Source organism: Carcharhinus amblyrhynchos, chromosome 11, assembly GCF_965287045.1.
Source record: "Carcharhinus amblyrhynchos chromosome 11, sCarAmb.v2.hapA, whole genome shotgun sequence".
Taxonomy (NCBI): Eukaryota; Metazoa; Chordata; class Chondrichthyes; order Carcharhiniformes; family Carcharhinidae; genus Carcharhinus; species Carcharhinus amblyrhynchos.
In genome coordinates this window covers 61,189,269-61,195,380 of record NC_137334.1, presented here as the reverse complement: position 1 = coordinate 61,195,380, position 6,112 = coordinate 61,189,269, and the positions used below count along the sequence as shown (strand labels likewise).

General features: G+C 42.0%; 1 non-coding gene across 1 annotated transcript; it reads right to left on the bottom strand.

The window, feature by feature from the left end:
- Positions 1-2,192: 2,192 nt before the first annotated feature.
- On the bottom strand, positions 2,193-2,384 carry LOC145350434 (U2 spliceosomal RNA). Its single transcript, XR_013888209.1, has one exon. It is a non-coding gene; the product is annotated as a U2 spliceosomal RNA (small nuclear RNA).
- Between the last annotated feature and the right edge of the window lie 3,728 nt (positions 2,385-6,112).

Sequence of the window (6,112 nt, the reverse complement as noted above, 5' to 3'; positions counted from 1 at the left end):
TGTCCCTGGTCAGCCTCTGGAACACTTTTAATCTTTATCAGTCCCCCTCTGCTGCAGTTGGTTGTATTGCCTTCACTGTTCCTAAAGGTCATTGTTGTCATTTAAAATATATGGGTTATTTTTACATTCAGGCCCATGCCATGGTGTCTCGTGGTAATGCCACTTCAGTACCAGTGTATGTCACTAGTGCGCCTTGTCAGTTGGAAAGGGTGAATGTGAGAAAGTTCAGCATGAGAAAAGGCCGTGGCATTCCAGGGCGGTGAGGCTCGCAGAACAGAATTCTCCGTTGGCCTCAGGCAGGATTTTACAAGCCTCGCCCAAATGAGGTCGTAAAATCTCACCCCATTTGTCCCATTACACTCATTTTCCAGTACATTAATAATCCCAGCACAACCATCTCAAATGATCGCTGTATTTTGCTTGGTAAATATTGTTCAGGTACTTGTGATATAAGGGTCTGGCACGAACAGGGTTAATGTGGGACTGGTCACCCACACAATGATGTAAGAGAACACATGTCCTGCACCTAGGGGTCAGTCCACTGTTGCACTGAGTCATGTGAGAAAGCTCCTTGTTTCAACCCTTTAAGTACATACAGTTAACCTATTAAGACAACAAAGACTTCAATAAGACCTTCCAAATGGTATCCAACACCCTGAAATACTGATCTTTCTTTGACTGAAAATATTCTCAAGACAACTTACTAGCACAGCCATGTATATCTATGAAACCTCAAAAATGAATCATTGTAATACTTTAGACATCCTCTTATCCTCCATTTTTCAATTTCAACTTCTTGAAATTCTAATTTTCCTAAGTTTAACCACCCTTTAACTCTGCATTAATTTCTGATTGCCATTATTCTATCCTCATTAAATTTATGATAAATGTTCAGATCTGAGATCCCTCCATAGATCTTTAGTTAGGTAGCAGCTGGACTATTAAGCACCATGCAGAGGACGTGGCTTCAGTCTCACAAAAGTTACACAAAGTTACGTTACAAACACATTCAGCACATAAACAAGCTATTGGGTTTGATCAGTCCAAGCCATTGTTATGCTTATATTCATGCAAGGTAACATCTATTACTATTATGTGCTTGTCATTCTTAATTGTATATTCCTTCACTTTGCCATCCCATGAGTATCCATTATTGCTTCAGCACCTTGCTTGCCCAACATCAAATTCTTCAGTAGATGGTCGCTAACTCCCTCCATGACCAGCACAAACCTACTGCACATCTCTGTTTTCACATTACCAGTGGAGATCATCTTAACACATTGGAGTAAGGAAATTCCATGCCACCATATTAGGTAATCAGTTTATATTTTTGCTTTAATAAGAGATGATTGCACTAAAAGAAGAGAAGGAAGTTATGAATGGGTCACTATAGGGTATTATCGCTAGACTATTTATCCAGAAACTCAGCTAAAGTTCTGGAGACCCAGGTTTGAATCCTGCCACAGCAGATGATGGAATTTGAATTCAATAATAAAAATCTGGAATTAAGAATTTACTGATCACCATGAAAACATTGTCGATTGTTGGAAAAACTCAAATGTCCTTTAGGGAAGGAAATCTGCCATCCTTACCCTGTCCGACACCAGAGCAAGGAGTCTCACAACATTAGGTTAAAGTCCAATAGGTTTATTTGGTAGCATAAGTCACAAGCTTTCAGATCACTGCCCCTTCACCTGATGAAAGGGGAGCGTTCTGAAAGCTTGTGGCGTGTGCTACCAAATAAACCCATTGGACTTTAACCTGGTGTTGTGAGACTTCTTACTATGCTTACCCCAGTCCAACACCGGCATCTCCATGTCGCAACTCCAGAGCCACTGCAATGTGATTGGCTCTCAACTGCACTCAGGCAACAAGGGATGGGCAATATATGCTGGCCAGCCAGGGATGCTGATGTCCCATGAATATAAAAAAGCTATTAGATAGTCAAAGTGTACTAAAAAGATTAATATTGCTGAAAGTTGCTAAGTCATCTGGTCCAGCTGGACTGCATCTTAATTTGCTGCAAGAAGCCAAAGTAGATATAACTAAGCATTGGACTCAATTTTTTTTTGTTTACTTTATTCCAATCCAATCAAGTCAAATTAAAGCCAATTCAGAGTCCCAACAAGTTGGGACATTCCCAATCCAAGCTGACAAGACAGGGCTCTCACCTCCTGTCTTGGGCTTGATCTACATGATCCAAGCTGATTGGAGTAGGTGTAGCTCCTCCTCCAAGGCTTGACCTTATTTGCATCTTAGCCAAAAGGCCGAGATGCCACTTGAAAAAATTGCTTCAAATGAAGCTGAAACGTAACCTAATGACTTCAACCAAGTGCAGCATGTCGATACTACACTGGATCTTAGCCAAAAGGCTGAGAAGCGATAAACAACACTGCCAATTGAAGCCAACACACAATTATAATACATAGGAAGGGATAAATACTGGTGTAGGCCTGAGTGTTAACAGTGTGAGCATGATAACTTTTCCAGTAAGAGAAAGAGTTTACCTTACATTTTTTGGCTGTATTTACGTAAGGAAAAGAAGCCAGGTAAACAAGCAGTATGCATGCCAACTTTTTGACAAGGACTAAATAGCAACAAATTATTACGAGATATGTTGCTAAAATTTAGTGAATTTTTTGCCTGTATGCAAAATAAGAGATCTCAGATCACTGTCCATTATATGCCCTGCCCGATTTTCCTTTCATTAAAATATTCCACTGTCTCCATAATGTGGAGTCTTCAAATGTGACCAAATTACAATTATTTTCATAACCAGGTAATTTACATATGTTAGCGTAACTCAGTTTTGACTCTTGTGGAACAGTACAAGGCACACCCCCCACTATCTCCACTACCCAGCAGGTGACATTACACCTTTAATTAATTTGTACTTCTTACTTTTTGGAAAGAGTTTCATTTCTATTTCATTGTTTAAGTTGGCTACTGGCAAGAGTCTTATCTCAAGTCATCAAACTTCTTCTGTTTGCCGTTCAGGTCATACTGACCACGCATAACTGGCACTCCAGCTCCTTCAACATTCAGGGCAAGCCTTGACAGATGCAGGATGCATCACCTGTCAAAATGCTGTTCAAAACTTCATGAAGACAATACACACCTCTTTAACCTGTGCTTGGCCCTCTCTCCACTCACATTGTCTGTACTTTTAAGATTTGATTACCTGTAAAGACTCACATTCCAACTATTATCTTGTAAATTGTGTTTGTGTCTGTATATCCCCTGTTTGTGAACACAAGTCCTCACTCACCTGATGAAGGAGAAAGACTCCGAAAGCTTGTGCTGCCAAATAAACCTGTTGGACTTTAACCTGTTGTTGTGAAACTTCTTACTGTGCTTACCTTAGTCCAATGCTGGCATCTCCACATCAAAAATTTATATACATACCTGCACATGCTTTTGGAGGAAGATGGAAGTACAGAGTCTGTGTGACCTAGCTGATATATAGTTTGTGTCTGATGGTGCATTGTCAGTTGACCAAAACAGTTTAACTTCTACAAATAAGTACAAAGCCTATTTATCCAAAACATTAACTAATCTTTTCTCTTTTTAGATGCTCATGGGTGTCATATATATTTCAGGCATTTTACTTTTTGTTGGCAGGCAAAGAAAAATGGCAATGATGCGTATCCAGTGGGCAGGCGATCCACTCTACCAGATTACTACTTATGCAATGAAGAGAAAAAATAATTCCAAAGAACTCTGGATTATTTTTTGTAAGACTCTCATGTTGCCATGGAGACAACTCAGTGACACTCCATCAATAGACCAAAACTGTGAGTGATTCTTGATGTAAAACACATAATTAGCTATGTCAGGGATCAGTAACTCCAAATGCAAGGTTTTGTGCCACATTTGCAACTGAATTTCTGAAATGCATTCTGGAAAATCTACTATAATTAATATGAGAGGAACAAATAAACACATGGAAAGCCTTAACCCTTTGCATTTAACTGACAAAATATCCTCACTTTTGTACACCTTTTTGAACCACTGCAGTCCATGTAGTGTAGGTATGCCCATTGAGGTGTTAGGAAGGGAGTTCCAGGATTTTGACCCTGCGAAAGTGAAGGAAAAGTGATATATTTCCAAGTCAGGGTGGTGAATGACTTGGAGGGGGACTTGCAGATGGTGGTGTACTCAAAAATCTGCTGTCCCTACCCTGCTAGATGGTAGTGATCATTGGTTTGGAAGATGGTCTATAAGGAGACTTGATGAATTCTTGTGAATGGTACACATGGCTGCCAGCGTTGGAGGTGAAGGGAATGAATGTTGGTTGATGGGATGCCAATCAAGCACACTGCTTTGTCTAGGATGGTGTCATGTTTCTTGAGTGTTGTTGGAGCTGTACTGATCCAGGCGAAGGGAGAATATGCCATTGCACTCCTGACTTGTGCTTTGTACATTGTCGAGAGGCTTTAGGGAATCAGGAGTTACTCAACACAGGATTCCTGGTCCCTGACCTGTTCTTGTAGTGACAGTATTTATATGGCTAGTCCAGTTCAGTTTCTGTTTAATGGTAACCCCCAGGATGTCGATGGTGAGAGATTCAGTGATGTCAATGCCATTAAATGTAAAGGGGCAATGGTTAGATTCTCTGTTGTTGTTGTTGTTGCCTGGCACTTGTGTGGCACAAATGTTATTTGACACTTCTCAGCCCAAGCCTGGGTATTGTCCAGGTTTGGCTGCATTTGGACATAGACTGCTTCAGTGTCTAAGGAATCGTGAATGGGGCTGAACGTTGTGCAATCATCAACAAACAGCCCTCCTTCTGACCTTACGATGGAAAGGAGGTCATTGATGAAGCATCTGAAGATGGTTGAGCCTCGGACACTTCTAAATGTACGCAGGAATATGTCGTATGTACAGACATGCACACATTTTCCTTAGAGGGGCAGGAGAAGACATTTCAAAATGAAATTACTGAAATGGGGTGGAAACCTTTACTTATATTTTCCTTGCCTTTATAGCTAATACATGTCTAGGACAAAAGGCCTGAGGCCAGCCTGAATTTGGGCTTCAAACCTTATCCAAATGTTCTGAGCAAGTTGCTTGCATTGCTCACATCTCCACAAGCACATCACCATCAAATGGTTTGTATTTTGGGCAGCTTATCTCAAGTATGCTCTAAAAAGAGGAGGTGATCATGGCCATGTGGATGTGCATCTGGCTCCTTCCAGCTGCACACTGAAATTAAAATGTCTTTTTTACTTAACTTATTGGTGGTGACCACTTCCTTGGATGTACCACAAAATGGATATGTTACTCTGACACATAGGGCCTGATTTTACCATTTTCATTCTAAGTGCTGAATCTGGGCACAATTCAGATCCAACTTGGAAATCTACTCTCAGGCACCCCCATATGCACACAGCCTGAAAAATAAATCGCAAGTTCAAATCGCTATGGGCAGGTCTTAGTGCATCCGAAACAATCAGAACTCTGAACTGCGCGTGCGCAGTTAGAGAAAAAAATTGAAAAACGCCCCGCTGTCACATCACCCCTGGGCAGCAAAAAAGCAGATAAAGCGGCCCAGGAGCGATGGTCACCACAGACATCACCAACCCCCGCATCGTAATTTTCCCCTTATCCACCCAGCTCCCCCCTACCCAGACCGATCACGACCCTCTGCCCCCTTCCCCTCCCCACCAATTGCCTGCAGACTGGCAGCGAACTCCCCTGCCTCTGCCCCCCCACACCACTAGGGATCCATGTGGCCTCCCTCCCACTAAAACAGAGAATGATCGGATGTCCACCCCCCCGCCACCCCGCCAGGGAATGATCAGATCTCCTGCCACACCGCCCCCCCCCCGCCCGCCTCCCCCCGAGTATGATCAGGTTTCCCTATCCCCCACCTTTCCTGAGAAAGTTTGGGTCTCCCCCCCTCCCCCCCAACCAGACGACAATAAACAGTCCAAACACATATTGAATGGCAGAAAGACTGAATCAGTCTTGATAATAACTAATTGCTGTAGCAGGTGAGGAAGAAATTTATTGCTTTCTGAACAATGCTATGGCGAATGTGTTCATACTGTGCTTAACTTTATAATGTCACCATACAGTTTATCTTAACTGTACTTTGTTGTAAACTTAC